The sequence below is a fragment of the Meleagris gallopavo genome, chromosome 2 (assembly GCF_905368555.1).
Source record: "Meleagris gallopavo chromosome 2, MGAL_WU_HG_1.1, whole genome shotgun sequence".
Taxonomy (NCBI): Eukaryota; Metazoa; Chordata; class Aves; order Galliformes; family Phasianidae; genus Meleagris; species Meleagris gallopavo.
Genome location: NC_139405.1, coordinates 29,808,860 through 29,828,100, shown reverse-complemented (window position 1 = coordinate 29,828,100; position 19,241 = coordinate 29,808,860). Strand labels below are relative to the sequence as shown.

General features: G+C 47.9%; 1 long non-coding RNA gene across 7 annotated transcripts in view; it reads right to left on the bottom strand.

Moving 5' to 3' along the window:
- The window catches only part of LOC104909641 (uncharacterized), an 89,588-nt gene that overhangs the window by 27,238 nt on the left and 43,109 nt on the right, over positions 1-19,241 (bottom strand). For 3 of the 7 annotated variants that reach the window (XR_014882059.1, XR_014882057.1, XR_014882058.1), the window contains exons 1-3: positions 5,961-6,269; positions 2,449-2,674; positions 665-2,085 (exon numbers count right to left, since the gene is read on the bottom strand). This is a non-coding gene — a long non-coding RNA (uncharacterized LOC104909641). Of the gene's footprint in view, positions 1-664; positions 2,086-2,448; positions 2,675-5,960; positions 6,270-6,907; positions 7,751-11,665; positions 11,800-19,241 lie in introns of those variants that run through there. The other 4 variants (XR_792489.4, XR_792493.4, XR_014882060.1 and 1 more) reach the window with 3 other exon arrangements.

Sequence of the window (19,241 nt, the reverse complement as noted above, 5' to 3'; positions counted from 1 at the left end):
AGCTGATTCATGACAGAAATGGGCTCACTAGCAGATAGGCAGAGATACAAACATGCAGCATGTATCCTGCACTAGGGGAACTGTTTGCATACAAAAACAACTGAGAACCAATGTGACGTAGCACAGAGTTGCCCTGACCACTGCCTGCCTTTGTCTCATCGTCTCATTGCATACTTGAAGTCAGTCTGTCACTACCACTTGTCTTGTGCCTTATCCTTAGCATATCCTGAGTATATAGTGCTCAGTGGTCCACACCAAGGTCTGAATGAGTTCACACAGAGAGTGGGACTCTGCACCTATACAAACATGGTGTTCCCACAAAGCGTAATGAAAACAGAGTTTAAGGTCCTCAGGCATCCAAACAGTTGGGATGGGATGGGATGGGATGGGATGGGATGGGATGGGATGGAATGGAATGGAATGGAATGGAATGGAATGGGAGGAGACAGGACGTGATGGAACAGGACAGGACACTACAGGATAGATTCAGAGAGATGTAGCATGGAGAGGGACAATTAAAGCTGCTAGCATATGTCATCATCACAGCAACTTGTTTCCTGGTTCCTCTGCACGAATGCTACAAGCATGCTTGCTAGTTACGTGTCAGGCAGCGACAGAAGCTACTGCTAGGAACTGCACTAGGCACTGATTTGTAACGACTGACCAGTCACCAATCTGGATCACTGAAGACTTTCTCCAGACTCCTGGCAGACTGATGGGGAAGGAGCTCTGAGTCCAGGGAGGTTTAGCTTCAACTTCGCAGAGCTAAAAGTGAAACATCAGATGCATAAAACCCCATCCATCCTGTAAATACAGGGAAACTGGACTAAAACTGATAAATTTGAGCCTCAGCGAACAGATTAAATCACCCAATTAAATCAGCAAGCAGGAGAGCTTAGTTTTAAATATTAATTCAAAGCTTTTCTCCATTTATCCTTCTTAATTATTTTCCCTAATGAAAGGTTGATACTCATCAGGCTGTAACCATTAAGACTGTTGACTTTGAACCATGCACAGCCTGCCTGCTAACTTTGTTATTTACTGTTAACGGTAGACAGTTTTATCTACACGTATTTATTTACAGCTTTACATGCTTTTATTAGGTCTTGATTATTGCATTTTTCTATCTGGAAAATTGTGCGTTATTCATTTCTAATTTATTGTGGGACGACTGTTTTTCTTTAGAATTGATTTATATCAGCTTGCATTTAGAATGAAATTTGAATCCACTAAAATGTCTAAAACCATTTTTTATTGAACTCTTAAATTTTTATTGCTTAAATAAACCACATTAATTGCAAAACAGAAAATAAAAAGTAATACTAAACAAAGGAAGTACTGTCAGTGGCTGGTGGGTTAAACAGGTTGTTCCAGGACACCATATACCCCAACATTTCAGATCTGCTGGATCTTGTCCTCTTGCCCTTGTTTTCCTTATAAACCAGAGAGGAAAAGCAAGCTTGTCTGCTTTTTCCAAACCTCACACAGTTTCTCAGCTTTGAAGGAACAAGCCACTGAATCTAAGTCTTTGAATAAACTGAAATGGAAAAATAGTCATCTCCTACTCACGGAAGAGTTATAGTACTCAAAAGTGGATTTAGCACTTACCAAGCTTTAGTTCCAGATGCTAAGGCAGTGTTTTGGTTCAACTTTCTGAAATGCTTTGGTAGGAAGCACGTGTTATTTGATACTTTAAACAAAACAAAAAGAAGCTTTTTATCAAATATACTGAAATTCATTCCCCGATACAGATTGCCATTGCTTCACGTTTAATTTTCATTTTCTTTCAAAAGAGAAAAAAAAATAAAATTTAAAAATGGATTTAAAGTCTGTAGTTGATACCTTATGTTGTCTGAGTTGGATGCTGAGAATAGTTTGGGCCTTACCTTGCTGCCCAGTGATCAGACTTCTTTAAGCTGCCGTTAAGAGACTGGGGGTGCTTTCAGCATCACAAGGCACTATCCAAGAGACTGCATTTCCAGCTGGGAATTATAAGCTCCCCCAGCAGCTCCCTCCTTCATCTGTTTTTCATGTTACAGTCACGGGGGAAGTCTTTCCATACTGTTGTGTTACAGGAGAAAGAACCTGGAAAATATGAGCATAGCCTAAATCGATGCTGAGATACCTGCACAGATTGGCAAGGCACCTGCACTCACAGATCCTATGCTCCCAACCACTCTGCCCACTCCAGGCAGGAAGTCTAATCCTGTAGGAGAAGGGCAGCTTTTCCATGTGGGACACTATGGAAAAGGTTGGCACATCATGATCTACATGGTCATAATATTGCTCTGTTATATTTTCAGTTGGCATTACTGTCCTGTTTCCAAAGTGTCTTGACTGAGGAATCTCTTATAGTGATTTATACTTGGCAATTCCATGATATAAACTTTTCCACTGCAACTCAGCTCAAGACTCCCCTCCCAACATCATTTCACCAAAGTGTCTCACCTCCCTGCTCTGGCCTCTGTTTATAGTAAATGCTACAGGAGAGGTGAATGGAGGATCTTTGTGCCAGTCTGCTACTCTTCCATTGCTAGTGCTTGGTTTATTGTCTTGCCGGGTGGAAACAAGCATGTCATCAGGAAGCAGAATTGTGTTGGGGTAAGATCTTCCTATCTGCTTCACTGGCTTTTCAATGGGATGAAGCTGTGTTCTGCCAGCTGAAGATCAGGACCTAGAAAACAAGACCCATTGGAAAGACTGCATGGGAGAGAAAAACTGGGTTTCTTAAGAGGTTAGCTAACACTGCTTTAGCTAAAGCCCACCACAGCCCAATTTCTGCAGGCTTATGGCATGTAAATCTTGGATTAACTCAATATTCAGTAGAGCTTTGCAGTCCACCCACAACACTTCCCAGTGTGAAGAATTGGGCCTCTCATGAGACTCTTTGCAGAGTTTCTCCCAAAGCTCTGGATATCCTTTTCCAGAATGGGATTTGTAAGGGACTCATTATGAGTAGGACACTAATCTGCTCCTCCACTGTAGCATGTGGGGTAGAGAATCTCAAACGGCCTCCTGCTGCATTTGAACCCTATCTGTTTCCCAGGATAACCTGGTGGATACACCAGTATGCAGCCATTTCAGTCCAGACCCCAGCATTAAACCATTAGGAGCATTACAGTGTTAGGTTTTCACAGATGTTTTTCAGCAAAAGAATAAATTTTAGTAATATTTTTTGGTGGAAGAATATATCTTAAATGAACTTAAGCAGATGAGGCACTACAGAAAAGCAGTGCTGCCAGTCACTGTTCTCCTGAAGTTAATTCCCACCTTAGGACCCACGAGGGAGGCAATGCCAGCTGCTCAGCCTCTCAAGAAACCATGGTGCCCACAGTTCTAGATCCCATGTTCACTGTTTGTTTGTTTTTTAATGCCTGCAAGGTCTTCTATTTGCAGCTCACTCTAGGCTCCTGGCTAGAAGAAACCATTAACCATGTCTGACTGCCTCCAAGCAGGATGGAAACAGAAAGGTACGGAGGGAACATTAAGATCAAATCCCTGAACATAAAAGGAAATTTAATGCCAAAAAAAAATTGAAAAGTGGAACAGCATGCCTCATGTGCATCATTGATAAAATATTTTGCAATCCTGGAAAACTTAATAGTTTCTTTGGTATAATCTTTATGACCTTAAAGGAGCGATAAGGAAGGTAATAAAAAACTGTTTCTGAAAGGTTATGCTTTTTCCTCGACAACTCGGTTTTTCCTTCTCTTCTCCAAGGCTAACAGTCAAAAGGGAAGCTTGGCACATATGGGCTGAGTCAGAACATGGAAGCCGTTTATTTAACTTCTCCCAAGACACCACCTACACAGCCTTGTGAAGCAGGGCAAGAAAGGGAGCCCTGTGGAGTGGCAATGGCGTCTGAGAAGTGGAGGGTGCATAACTCAAACTGCTCAAGTTTATTAAAACAAAATAGGTCAGTGGAGTTGCCCAGAGGGTTACGTAAGGCGGAAAGTAGCACTCCACAGGAGAGGAGAAGGGAGCCTGTTAAAAGGCAAAGCCACTCCAGTTTGTTTATGGCCAGAGATAACTGCCCCGTGTGTGTCTGCTCTCCATAGCCGACAGAGTAAATCACACTTTTTATCTCCACGGCAGATGAGAATTTGGACTGGGCTGTTGTTTTGTGAGCTGCAGAGTAAAGCGAATGGGGCTGTTATTTATTATTATGACTAGCATTATTATTTTGTCCATGCGGTCCCTACATTTCAGCCTGTATGTAGAGGATTTCATCACTTGCCAATAGTTTGCTTGCAGAGAACGTCAGGGAGAATAGTAATAGAAAGAATGAAACCTTGATCTTACTTGAAAAGCACATAAAAGAAAGGTGAATTGGTAGATGTTTACAGGCAAGGGAAGCGAGTAAATGTTCTTTGACATCCTGCAGAGCAAAGCTGGGAGCAAACACTCCCACCCCAGCCCAGAGGTCAGGGCAGAGGTGGATAGAACATCTGGCAATGTAGAAATGCTCTGTGGCCTGCTGATACACCTGTCCCTGGCACCACAACCTCCCATTGTTCTGCTTGCTCTCTCTGTGCCAGATATCTAGACCTTAAACATCGTTCATTCTATCCCAGCCCTCCAGCACATAGGATGCATGGGGCAGGGAAGTCCTGGCTTGCAGAGATGTCAGGCACCCTGAAGCACATCTCAGAGAGGGTAGACTCAGTTTTGGGTACCCCAATCCCAGTTTCACAAAAAATGATACAGAGAACTGTTGGTACCATGGAAAGCACCTAACATTATTTGTCATATTTCCAAGGCTGTCATAATGAATTAGTTGCTGGTTTTCAGACCAAGCCTGCACCATCCTGCAACTCCTGGCAGCTTCTGAATGGACCATGACCTAGGAAGCTTCTTGGCAGCTCCACGAACAGGTCCTTGGGAGAAAACACAGACAGCGTGTCATTGAGTCAATGCTTTGAGAGCTAATGAGAGAAACAAAGGAGCTTTTTCTTCCATGGGAAAATGCTGTCTCAACAAAACCTGCATTTTTCATAGGGTTACATCAGTTCCGATGGCAAGCCCAGAAAGAAGATACTCTGATGCAGGGTAGGAAGCAGGTGGTTATTTTTATTTTGGAGGAAAGTGGAAAACTGAAGGACAGAGACATGGAAAAAAAGTTCCAGTCAATCCACTACAGCACTGAGAGATGAGAGAGCCAGCTCAAGGTTTGCTCTGTCTGATCTAGACCAGGGCTGAATCCATTCAGTTGTTTGGTCTCAGCAAACACCTACATGTTAGATAATAGCTAGAGGGCAAGAGGAGAAAGGTGTCTCTCCTTTGTATAATTTTTGCAAGACGTGTTTGAAAAGGCTCAGGTTCATCTCATGTCAGAATAGCAGCAGTTCTGACACTCGGTAAATGCCTATACGTGAGGACTCAGCTTTAGTCAGACAAATGGTCTGCACCTCATCTTCATCCTTCCAGCTCACCAAGCAGCAGTAGCATCTTTGACATACATCAGGGCTGTGACCAAATGTCCTAGGATAAGAAATGAGTCCTCTCCTCCACCCAGAACATCACTTCCTTTCTTTCTTGCACAGCAACTTTCCTCTTTAATGGCCACACTCCACCATGCGTGGAGCAGGGTTTCAGCTGGGACAACACTGGCTTCCCATGTGCTACAGTGATTTACCCAGTGGATAACCCTCCACCTGGATCATAAGTAGAATGCTGTCACTTGCACTCACTCCTTTCTGGAACAAGCCCACAGAAGCACAGCAAGTTCCCATCCCGACCCATCAGATAGGTGTCAAGCTGCTACTGTCATGTCCACCCAGCACATAAATGCTGCTCTTCAGGGCCACTCTTCCCCTGATATGTCTGCCCCTATTTTTGCAGGCTGCTGGATGAAATACATTTTCTTTTGGTAGCAGATGCCTTTTTTTAGCTGGCTGTGCTCTTTTGCAGAGATCGCCCACACCCCCTGCAATTCACTCAGCAATCTTCCTTCCCAGTACCTCTAGAAGCAAAGGGGATCAGATACGCATTTTTTTTCAGTGGGCCAGGCTTTGGCAAAGTGGAAATCCTCTTCTGGTGCGGCAGGTCTGCTCTCTTAGCCATTTCAGTGGCTGGTAGGGATATTCATTCCTCCTCACATGTGACTGGGAGTCTTCATTCCTGGGAGGGAAAAGCCCAGCTTGAGTTGCACGCTCCAGAGTGTTACAGGCCTTTGAAACTGCATTTTCTAGTCCTTCAGCTTCTCACAGGCTCAGAGAGGCCAAAATTTAAAGCAGGTCTGTGCTCTAGTGAGTAACTGATGTAATTACGCTCACTTGTTACAAGGGGAAGCTTTCACAAGAGGGGGGAGGCGGTGGCCCCTCGCCAGGAGGTGTGTCCCCGATGACAAGCCGCAGAGCCAATCGCAGGCCTGAAAGATCATCACATTCATACCAAAAAGAAAAGAAACTGCCCCAGGGTATTTATATTGAGGAAGGGAAAAGAAAAGGAAAAAAAAAAAAAAAAAAAAAGAGTTGGCAAAGAAAGAGAAAAGGAGACTGAGAACCTGCAACTTTGTTAACTAATTCTGCAGTTGAATTCAAAAAGGCCAGTCCAGTTTCCTCTGCAAATCTCGTTTCCCCTTGAAACATCTCTGGAATCGATCTGTAAACTGGAGTGAACATTCAGCTGCCTGAAGCAGTCCCCACAGCCTGCGGGCTGCCCCACGGGTGGGCAGCACTCCTCCATCAGTGCTCTGGCACCCATGGGCAGGCAGGGCTCAGCGAGGAGCCCCACAGGTTAACGATTGTCTCTGTGGGCCCAAGTGGGCTCCGGGCTCTCTGTATCTATGTCAAACCGCTGGGGAAAGAGAAGGCAAGTTTAGCTTTAACCAAAAGGTAAACAGTCAGCATTTACAAATGCTGAACCACCAAAAAACAGGCAGTCACAGGTTATTTATTCCACTTACACAAGAGGACCGTGCGGTCCAAAGGATGAGGGGCCTGCATGGGTGCAGGAGGTCTGTTTTCTGCTGCACGAACAGGGGAAAAGCGCTTCCTCTCCTCCGGCTCTGCTCGTTCCCTGCCCTTTCTGCTGCCGTTCCTGTTCGGACGGCGTGTTCCCCAGAGTACAGGCTGTCTCCGAGCCACTCACAATGGGGCTGTAATCTAACCTCAGTGCGAACACAGGCTGACATTAATAATAATAAAAACACCCATCACTCTTTCGAGCAGCCTTCCCTCGCAGACTACCAGGGAATAACTCACAGGGCAGGGCGCTCACTGGGCTCCCCCCTGCCACCAGGCCCAGCTTCACAATGCGTGCCGCCACGCGTCGCAGGGCTGACGACACAGGAAGACTGAACCGGCACACGCCCGCAGCCCCAGCTCCGAGCTCTCCGGGCCCCGCAGAGCGGCCGGGCGAGGAGAGGAGCACGCCGGGCTTCCTCGACCCCCGCACGGAGACGCCGTGCCCGCAGCGCCACCCGGGGCCGTGCCTAGGCGCGGGGCTGCCCTGCCACCTGCCGGCACCACCGGGCTGCGCACCTCCTGCGGCACGGCACGGCACGGCACGGCCCGGCCGGGGGCCCGAGCGGAGGACTGCTGGGCCCCCGGGCACCTCCATGTTATCACCGTGTTGGCCGTGCCGCCGAGCGGCTTCAGTGCTGGCGCACGAAAAGGCCTGGAAGAGGCTGTGCCGCGCCGCGGAGCTCACGGGAAACTCTTGGGTTTTGGTTTTTCTCAGCGACTGTGGGTCACGCTCTGCTTTCAGCGCTGAGCTTTTGTTCCCTCTCCTCCCCACCTACCACACAATCATCCGACTGTGCGACGATCTGGCCACCCCGCCCCTCCCCTCGCAAAAAACACGAGACCGGAGAAACTCCTCTCCATCCGCATCCGAGCGAGGTGGGGAGGAGACCTTTCCCATGCAGTGCCGGCTTTTCAGCGGCGTTTTGCTACAGCGCCGGAGTATCTCTTTGGCTCCAACCCAGACAACTGGTTTCTGTTGCTAACCAACTGTTCTGTGGTGGCCATGGTGTGTGGTCGTCTTGGGATGGGCAACAGGCTTCCTCTAACAAGCGTTGGGACTTGGGGGTAGGATGGAGGCGAGCAGCCTGCTGACATCTAAGTGGTGGCTTTCGGGCCAGGCAGAAGCTTCAGGGGCTCAGCAAGGTGCCCCATATGCCAGAGGCAATGATCCCTCTGAAAGATGCAGACCCTTATAGAGGTGCCCATCTTGTAGCAGCTCGGAAGAGAGTCTGTGTTCACAGATGCTATGCCAACCCCCAGATTTGCTGTCAGAGCTGCCTGCCCTTTGTTGAATGTACATCTCTGAATGTACATCTCTGATCATCACCCACTGATGACTGCTCCGAAGTCCCTTCTTCCCTTTTCCCCCTCTACTTTCAAGCTGCCTCCCTTTAGCACTGCTCCCCCTTCTCCTCACCCTGACACTATAGCTCACTCCCTTTCTCGCTAAAGACCACCCATTGCCATGGTAACATTGCCTCTTACAAAGTTGTCAAGCAGACACAAAGATATGTTTCTCCGCTGCTTTGCACCCCCCTTCCAGCCATCCTGATTAATAGGGCAGGACTCCGCTTGTAAGAAGGAGGTGGAGGGCTCTTTCATTTCATTTTCATTGTGGAGGGAGAGGTTATTCCAACCTTGGCCCTGTGAGTGCTGAAGCCTAACACAGGGGAAAAGCTCTCATTCATGGACCACCTGGAAGCCCTTAGGGTGGCTGTACCACAGGCTCATACTGGTGATACACGTACTGGTAATACTGAGCCAGCATGGGGAATGAGTGTCTGCAGGTTAGAGTGGCCAGGACCATGGGAGAATGTAAATATGGGAATTAAGAAATGTATCTGATCCACTATGAACAGAAAATAGCTCTGCTGTGATTCCTTTCTGCTGTTCCTTCCCTGGGTGGCTCTGGTTGTCTTCCTGAAAAGATTTCTTCAGGTCGTGGAGATGCAGCTCACTGGCCTACCTCCAGGACTGCTGGCAGCCCTTGCTACCACAGCTACACCACCAACACTGGTGTTACTACCTATGCAGCAGTATTGGCTCTAATTTAAATCTATCATGTGTACATCCATGGCTCACTGCAGCTGTGGCCATGACTGACTGCACTGGAGACCATCGCTTCTGCTCACTGATCTCACGGGCTTTTCTTGCTCTTCTATGTACATCTGCCTCTCCACTAATGATGGATTTGCCCCAGATCTTTGCAACCCTGAAATAAAACCTTTCCAGCTTCCTCTTTTGCATGGCTTTTCCCCTCCTTCATTTTGGCACTTTTTCCTCTTGAAATCAGTGAGGGATCCTCAATAGCCCATCTGTCTGATCCCTTCCAGTTTTTCATTCTTACTGTGTAGTCAGCATCCCAGCCTGACACATTTTATCTTACCTTCTTTCAAATCCTCCAGTAAGTCTTTGCCTTCTCCACGTGCTCCCCTTCCCTGAGTTACCTCACTGCCATCATCACTGAACTTTCCGCCCTGACCAGTCTCTGCTTCACCTCTCCACGATGTTTGTCTAGAGGTGGGTTTGTGGTCACAGTGAAAAGCCTTGGGCCACCATACTGCTGTCAAATACTGTGTCTTGCCACATGCTACTGTAGTGTGCCCGTGCCAGGTTTTTGCATCAGAACTGTGCACAGCAGAGCTCTGTGTGAACTGTGTCAGGATCTGTTTGTAAAAGTGATGCTGAAGCTGTTAACTGTCCCAAAGCATGTGTACATTGCAGCACCTGAGAACAAGCTTTGAGCATTTGTATTCAAAATAATGGTGCTAAAATAAGAATAATAACAATAATATTAAAAAAAAAAAGAAAAGAAAAAACAACCAACCAAACAAAAAAAACAGACTGAGAAGGAGAAGATGCAGTAGTATCAACAATGTTTGCGCTTCTGGCAACCGTAAGAGACAAAAAGGTGTTGGAAGGAAAGGGTTCTCTCCTTTGCAGTAGAAGGTAGAATCCGAGATAATACTAGAGTTCCTGCCACTAAAACAAAGAAAAGCAGTGGAAACTGCTTCTGATATATGTGGGCATGTCCCAGGATAAGCAACATACTTCAACAAAATAAAAATAAGCATGTATCTGATTCCAAGTATTAATTATGTTTAATGAACTCCAATATCAAAGTCCCTCTGACTTGCTGCAAACTTTCCATCCTCTGAACAAAGCTTAGAAGGAAAATGACGGTAAATGATTCTGTAGCAACAATGGACTTTCCCAGAGAAAAGTCCACAGAGAGGAAAACACCAAGCCTGAAGTAGTGAGCAGCCACACCTGACCCTGCTGCTCCTGTCCCTACGTGTTCCTTCCCCAGTGAGGAAAACTGTAAACTCAGCAACACCCATGACAATCAGCAGGGTCAAATCCAAACATGAATTTTGTTTGCAAGTCAGAGCTTGGCCTTAAATCCTTCTCTGGTCCACCCATCTTCCAACCATTGTTCTGGGCCAGCTGAGGAACCCAAATGTTTACCAGCACTCTGCCTTAGACTTCTGCTTACTCTCTTGTTTTTTTTTTCTCTACTACCTTTTTCCAGTCCATTTTTTTCCTGGATTTCTCCCCATTACTCCACTCTAAGTGTCCATATGAAAGCAGCACCCACTCCACACTAATTTTATCCCAATCCTCTCATTACTCTCTGGTCTCTTTCACTCTGGAATGAAGGAAAAGATTGCCATGACAATTCACCTCTATCAAGGAGTGTTCATCCCATAGGATCTTACTTGAATGCCATATTTTAGATGCAGGGTTCTGGTAAGCAGCTTCTACCTGTTGTGTAATCACAGTACACACAGACCTTTACAAAAAGCGAGACAGACCTTAGGTGGCCTGCATCATTCTCTGCACATTTGTCTCCCTACACTATAAAAAGGGCCAAGGCCTGATGGGCCCCTCCTCTTGTTTTCAGAGGCATTAATTAAAACTTAGCTGGACACCATGTTTTTTTCCTACTTTTTTCTTCCTCCCTAAAAACAGACTACAATCCCACTAGAAAAGCCTCTCAAAAACTTGGATACATTTTCTCCCCATCCCTGTGTTATTCAAAGGCAAAGTCTGGGTAGTTGTCATTCTCCCAGGGCAGTGAGGTTTGCTGCATTCAGCTGTAGATACTCATTCTTAGGAAAGACATACAGGATCTGTAACTGACCCAAACAAGTTCTGCTCTTTCGCTTACCAGCTATAGATTCTTTGGAGCAAACCATATTGCCTTAAACTTGTGGACTACCTCTGTGATGCACATTGGATAAACCTACAACACACAATCTCAGACAAGATGTCATGGGGCTCTCACTGGGGCTGGCAGAGGTAATGCCACCCTTAACTACATGATACAGATCACCTGGGCTGCTTAGGAGAATCACAATCCCTTTTGGGCTGCCTTTTTCTCCACTGATTCTTGTAGCACTGCTACGGCTGAAGGAAAGTCACTATTATAAAAAGGCAGATATCACAGTGTTCTTTCCTTGACAAGCTTGCCCTATCCTATCTTGCTCCACCAAGCTGCCAGCCATGACAAGACACTTTGTCCCCCCTTGTGATCCTTCTCCCTGTCATTCCTTACAATTCCACACCCCAGAGCTGCCTTCCTTCCCCCTCTATCTTTCCTTCTCCTCATTTGCACAATCCAGAGAAAGAGATTGGACTGTTTACCAGGAGTTTGCTCAGTGCAAATTAATTCTCCAGGCTAAGTCAGATCATACCTGTTTCCTGAGAACAATTTGTATTGGCTTATAAAATAATCATTTGGCTTGTTCTGATCCCAGTGGCAGGTGCATCTTTGAGCAGCGTGAAGGGATTTCAAGGTCAAGATGTGATACTGCTTCTCCTCTTCACACTGAAAGAAACGAAACGATTTTGTATATTCTCAGGTATAATCTCCTCAAATACTTAATTAGAAACTATATAGAAAATTGAAGGTGCACCACAAAAGTGCAAGAAGCAACAGAACAAGCTGTAGCAGGAGAAAATACGATTAGATATTAGGAAATATTTCTTCACAATTAGGGTGGTCAGACCTGGAACACACTGTCCAGAGATTGTGTAACACCAGCCTTGGCAATCTTCACAGCTCGACAAATCAAAGCCCTGATCTGGCTCTGAAAGTGGATTTGGTACAAAGATTGGCCACACTGTGCAAGGGGTTGGACCAAATGACCTTCAGAGGTCCGTCATAATGCAGAGGGTGTGATCAGATGACCTCTAGAAGTGCCTTCTAACCTGAATTATTACAGGAGTCATGAATGTGTAATTGCAGAAGCCAGTTGCATTTCCCTATGTTACAGTGCCCTATGCAACACCCTGCAGCAACTTCGAAATCCTCTCTGCTAGTTCATGCTGTCTCAGCCTTTGGTCACTTGTGGTGCCTCACTAGAGAAGCCCAGGAGACTCCCAGCAAAGTGAAGGCTTAAGGAACTGCTCTAACAGTCTCCATTATATACCCACAGGCCACTTGGAAGCAGGGACTGGCAGAGCCTGGCTTCACAGTGCATTCTGCACAGGAAAGCACCAGGTGGTCGTGCTGCCCATGTTAGGATGTTTCTTCAAATGTGTCATGGCATTGTCCAGTCCTTCATTCCCCTGAATTGCTCCTGCAGCAATAGGAGGCCTGCTGGCAAGAAGGGTGTCAGCAACACAGCTGGAGCAAAGCAGGACCAGTTGTGATGTGGCAACATCCATGGAGCTGACTAGCGGCACACCGGGGCTGTTGGGGCTTTGCCGTGCTTGCCAGTGGCCCCTCTGCACTCACACTGACCCATAATCATCTGTTGATCATGTAGAAAATCGCTATAGGGTAGCTCTTTGCAGCTGACTAAATCTGTTTCTCCTTGCCACTCCTCCAGCTCTTCAAAAAGGAGCCAGATCAGCCTCAAGAAGGATGATAGCCTCCATCCCAACATGCTCAGGTTTTGAAATCCTTCAGGGTCACCTTTTCCTTTGGCTGCCATGCTACAGAAAGAAATTGCTACCTACTCTTGAGTAACTGGTGTCCCCTAACCACCTGCTTTCAGCAATAATGGTGGAAGAACCAAGAGAGCTACAGAGATTTGGGAGATGTCTTTGGAGTGGGAAGCAGCTACCTTTCAGGATTTGCATATGGAGCATTTCATGCAAATCGATATATCCCAGCCATGGCACAAATGGCCATGAAGAAAAGAACGCTCTCTTGGACCCTGCAAGGATGGAGAATAAAAGAGAGCAGCTGGAATTGGTGTTGCAAGAGATCTAAGTAACACTGCAGGGCCTGGGTGGGATAAATGACCCAGCTGGATTGTTGGTGCTGTTGGATGCAAAGAGGAGCAACAGAGATGGGAGCAGGAATAACCTTTCTCATTCAAATCCTTTCTTCACACCACGGAATACCAGCAGATACTAATGGAAAGCGTAATGGTGAGAGTACAAAGACATAATAAAGTAGCAGAAAAATCAGAGCTGACATCTGCTGTAAAGCATGCACAGCCCAAGAAAGAAATCAATAAATTCCTGCCTAGTCACATAACACTAATGGCAAGGTCCCAGTGCTCAGTAGTCATGGAGGATTTTAATTACAGTTCCCACATATCTGCTGGGAAATGCACAATGCTAAACACCAGCCAACAGGGACATTCTCAAAGGGTTTCAATACAGTTTTCTGATTCAAAGCGCCGGAGAGTTGTGTTAGGCTGCTAGCTCAGTAAACCAGTAATGGGATAGGGAGCCTTTCACCTCGAGGTCACCTTCTAGTGACCCACGGTTATTACCATCTGATTGCTGCTGCCAGTGTGAAACAAGGTAAGGAGCTTGGACCAGCTCCTTGTGGCCAAGCATCTCTGTTGCACTAAACCCAGTGCTGTAATTGTTGCTAATTGGCCTTTCTGTCAGAGAGCTTCTGCAGAAGGCTGGGGCTCCCCAGTCCCTGCTCCTGGAGCTCTGTGTCCCAAGGCAGCTTTCCTGAACACTGCCTGTCCAGCATCCCCCGTCCAGCATCCCTGAGAAGCTCTGACCAGTGCCCTGGGGGCTAGAGCTGGGATGGCTGGGTGGGCTGGAACTACCAAGGGGCCTTTCCTCTCGAGGAAGGAAGGTTCTTGGGGAGGAGGGTGATTCCTCCAAGCAGGGAAGATTAGGAAGGGCTGTCTCCTTTAAGAAAGGGAGAAGCCCCCCTTTCAGCAGACTCTCCCAGCTGACGCACAATGGCATGCCACCTCCTTGCCGGCACAGAAATGATAATCAGAGGTTCAGCAAACAGGAGAGAAAGAGAGCTGCTCCCTGCCCTCCGCCCCCCCATCGCATGACTGGTGTCACACGAGATGAGGTGGCAGATGGGTCGTCCAGGCCCAAGGGCTTTTTTTAACCCCTTCCTCCCCCTACCAGCCTGCTCCCAGAGGGGTGTGGAAGGGGACAAGTAGAGGAGGGAGCTCCGGTGGGGGGCTGGCTTTGCAAAGTCCAAGTGGTTTGCATGGAGGGCCATGCTCCCCTGTGGCAGTTTTGCAGTGTTACACTGGTTCTTTGTTCAAAAGATCATATCTGCATCTACACAGAGGTATTCGGACTGTGTGCCAGTCCCCTGGCTCCAACCCCAGGGGAGGGGTGCAAATGGGATGCGGGGAGTGGGCACATCACAGGGGAAAGGCAAAACCATCTTCCTACCCCACAGCTCGACCTGCTTCATTCTCTGGGTATTATTCACACAGCTTGATGGGGAAAAAGTTCCCCCTCTCCCCTCCACCTTGGCAAAAGTGTTGGCCACATAACCCTCAGTAGCACTGGCCCTTTGTGGTGGCCTTGGTACAGGAGAAAGGCTTGCATGACTCCTCAGAGTCTTTTGCTTCCTGATTTCTTCCAGCATGCTCAGGACCCCATCAGCTTGAGGAATGGCTGCATGCACCCGGTACCTGCCTGTCTTTTGTGGCATTTTCTCTATGGCTGCAATATGTTCTATCATAAAAAAAAAAGAAAGAAGAAAAAAAAATTAAAAAAAAAGCATGGAAATCTGTGCTCTGTTACTGTTTGCATTTCTTCAGTCCCTGCTTGCCACTGTCATGTCACTGTTTATAACCAGCCTTTACTAACATTAAAAATAATATGTCCTGGCATGAAGATTAAAGGGTACTGGGGACATTTTCAATAAATTCCGCAACATTTCCAGCTTTCTTTGGGAGTGTTTTGTTGTTCTGTTGTGTCATGCTTTTGATGTACGTGCTGCTTGTACTTGATCCCTCTGGCACATTTTAAAAGGCCATACCATGCAAGGGAACGTAGCTCAGAAGGAGGCCATGTGTGCTCTGTTACTGCAGCCGGTGCTTTGCTTTGGGAGACATGTTCAGTACATCACCGTTTCGCAATCTCAGCACCATCCAAAACAGCACCACTTTGGTAGTGCCTTCACTCCTGCCTCACAGCCTCACCACCAGCCTAGTTAGCAGTGGACAAGTAATACTCATGTCCAGTCTCTGCTCAGAAGCAGAACCTCAGTAGCATGGGCTGGGGGTCAACAATCTCTGAAGGACAACACACCAGGCTGCAGTTCCCCCTCCCAAGGTTGATCAGTGGTATGTTGCTCTCTGTGGGAAGCAGCAGGTGCCCAGTTCAGTGTCGACACGATGACCTGGGAGCACAGGTCTCATAAGGAAATGTGTTCAAAGTACACCCTTGTTGCCTTCCACTGGGGACAAGCTGTCTTACACACTCTCACTTTTCCTTTCCACACCTGACTGTGCCATGAGATGCCACAGGCTGTCAAGCAGTCTAGGCAGGAAGGACTGCCAAGCCTCTGGCATGGTTGGATGATTGGATGAGATCCTCTTAGTGGTCTTTTTCAATCTTAATGATTCTATGACCCAGGACTCGAAGGCAGTCTTTGTGTATGCAAAACATGCTCTTGCTTTTCTCTTCCATGTCCAGTCTCCCGGATGTGCCTGGAACCAGCATGAGAGCCGGGCCTGGCTGCTCCAGCCCCAGCAATGCTGCAAGCTGTGAGGCTGGGCTAGAGCAGCACAGGGCCAGGAGCTGACCCCAAGGAGCTGGGGAAACCCCACAGCACCAGGTGTGCAGGTTGTGTCTGTGCAATGCTGGAGCAGCCCATGCTGCACAAGAAAGCTCTTGCTGTTTTTTTCTGGTGACAAAAAGAGCCCAGATGTGCAGAGAGCCGGGCTGTTGGGGATGCAGCTCTGCGCTTGAGCTGATGAGCTACGCTCGCTGTCTCCCACCCTCCTCCCCATCCTGCGTACACGTGTTCCAAAGGACAATTACATCTGTGTTTTACAAAGTGCACTGCTTCATGAGAGGAGAGGAAGCCCCCGCACTCCCTCCTCCCGCGCTCCCTCAGGCCCCCGTGAAGTCTGCTCGCCTCTGGTTTCTTCCCCCCGCCAGAGCCGGTCTGTTAGCAGTTAAGTTCCCCAGAGCTTGTCCTGTAATAACCCCGCTCCAGCTGCTAATTAGTACCAGCACCCAGCGCTGGCCGAGCCGTCTGCGCGCGGTCCTGCGGCCCCTCTGGGTCGGGGAGGGAATGCTGCCCTCACCCGGGGGCCTGGGCTTTGCCCAGCAGCGAGGGCTGAAGGGGCTCGGCCAGGGAAAGCGGGGCTCTGGCTGCACCCCACTGCTCCAATTGGAGACAGCAGTCCTTCTGCCTGGGCTGGCTGCAGAGTCATCCTAATCCTCTCCCTATGACATCACGGTGCGTTGCTGTGGATACAGCGATGACATCCCAACATTGCCGCAGCAGCATATGGCTTCGCAGCGGGGAAGGCTGAGAAGGTGCCACGAAAGCTGGAAGTCGATAGGGTGTGGACTGAACAGCAGAGCTTCACAAGGTGCCCTCGGGATGCAGGCGCTGCTGCGACGTGCCAGGGCTTAACCAGTAACACACGCAGCTCCGTGCAAAAGGGGTGATTAAAGCAGAAGGGAAAACTACAGGTCCTGGGATGGCTGCGTTTGTGGTGCTGCCTCATTCCTCGGAGAACTGCAACCATAGCCACAGTGGGAAAAAGGTTGTTCAGTGCTAACAGCTCCCGGCTTCAGATCCTTCAGATGATCTGTGAGAATGTGATACTATTTCACTTTCATGACAAACTGCATTTTATCACCATAGGTCCTTGTAGGCGTCGCGTTTCAGTCCCCTGCACAAAGCAGAAAGACTGTTGTGGTCATTTGCCACATGGGGATCACAACGCCCACTGTTTCTGAGGAGTCCCTCCCACTAACACGTACAGAATTTCAAATATTTGCTGCCAAGTCACAGGACACAGCAAAACACATGCACACAAGCACACACACACACACACAAAAGACAAGATTTTTTTTGTCTATTAAACCAGCAAACCAACACAAGGAGAGTGCCACCTCTCAGCAAGTGCTGAGCAAGGAGAAGGAGAAGGCTGCATCTGACAGGCTGCTCGTTGTGAAATGTTTGTGCCACTCCTATTATTATTATTATTAGTCTCTTGTTGTACATTTCCGAAGCAATTAAATACTTAATCCTCACAAGGCCCAGGGGAAGTAAGGCAGTCACTGCTCATTAAGGGAAGTGGTTGTCATTGGGTCCAAATGTTGGGCTGCAGGAAACTGACAGAGAGGAAGATGCTCCGTCAGGAGACAGAAGTTCTTCCCTCCTTGGCTGCATCCAGGAGATCAAAGCAATCTGGCTTCTTAATGTGAAGAATTTCAGGCATCTCTGCATGGGGAAGGAGCTCGGAAATGGCACGCTGTACCTTGGTGCTCCAGGGAGTGCAATATAAAAGTGGTGAATGTAGGTGCTGGCGAAGCTCTGCTGGTGTGAGAGATGTTCAGGAGAGTCCCAGCCAGCAGCCCCAGTGGATGGAGAATGGGGGAAATAGCAGTCTGGGCTGGCTGTGAAGATCAAAGCTTTGAGAGCTGAAGAGCAGAAGCCATACAGCCAGCACTTGCCACATCTCTGGGCTAGTGGAGTGGTTGTAGGCAACCTTGATATGAAAGAGCAAGAACTTGCAAAGCCAAATTTTTTTCATTAGTGGTTAATTTTCTTGGTGTGAGGGATAAAAGCATAGAAAAAGCTCAAGCAGCTTCCAGCATTTGAGGGGAAGGAGGGGAATGACTGCAGAGGATCACTCTCTCCCTAGGCAATGACTGGAGTTTGGCACGACCTGGCAGCAGGGAAAGAGGGAACTGCAGGGCCTGTGCTGAGCTTGGCACTAAGTCTGAGAGTCTGCTCCCAACCTCAAAAAAAAGGAGCTTAGGGATGGAGCACAGACGGAATGCCAGCAACATGTAAACACAGCAGGGTGGGTGCAGAGCAGTGTGAGAGCTTTAACAAGGGATGGAGAGATGGGATTTGAAACCGAGGCAGACATGTCAGAGCATCTCTGGGGAACAAGCTGGGGAGAAGAGCTGAAAAGGTCAGCTTTTTAGCTACAGTACTACCTACAGAAGGTAATACTCTGGTGAGTGGTCCCAGGGCTGAGGAGTGAGCTGATAAAGCATGGTGCCCTCCTCCTCGTGGCCAAAAGGTGATGAAGCAAATCTTTGTAGCGCTCCTTTTCCCATATGTTGGGAGCTGTGCTGACCTTCCAGCATCTCCCCTAGGCTACAGAGGTTGAGTCCTCCAAAACAGCTAAGTAACTCTGTGTTTCATGGTGCTCTGTGTTTCATGGTGCCCGTGGTCCAGCTGTTGGCATGCTTGGGCAGATTCCCTACTTTGGGACCCCATCCACTTGAAGGCTTTGGTGTGTGGTTTTGTTCGCTCTTCTGAGCACTTGGATTTTTTGGAGGGCAAGGTGGCAGCCCCAGAAACAAGGGCCAGCCCTTCCAGCCACAGCACACCAGCCTCGATCAAGCCCCGCTGGCAGCTGTGAGCTGTGACAGACTGTAAATCTGAGGGCTGGAGCAGGAGAACAGCTGGGTGGCCGTCAGAGAGGGCTGGGAGGGGAACAATGGTGGGGGGAGAAGCTGGGAGACATCAGGGGCACTGCCTGGCGTTGGATCAGTCCTAGGAACTGGCAGTGTTCAGCGGATGCTTATCCATTCTGCTGGCAGTCCCCAGCCACCAGCTTCCTTTGACAGCTGAAGTGGGAAAAAGGTTACTTGATCTGAAGGAGCTGTTGTGAAACACAACTTTAGAACTGAAATACAAAAGGGCAAAATAGGAGAGGAAAATGTAATTAAATACATACCAAGTATTCACTCTACACGATGAATACTTCATTAACTCTTGTCCCCTTTACAAACAGATGATTTATCTTTTGATTTTATGCTTTCCTAAGTTTGCCATTTCAAATGATTAGGAATAGGGATTTTAGTCTCCCAGTACCACACCAGAACAGGTGGTAT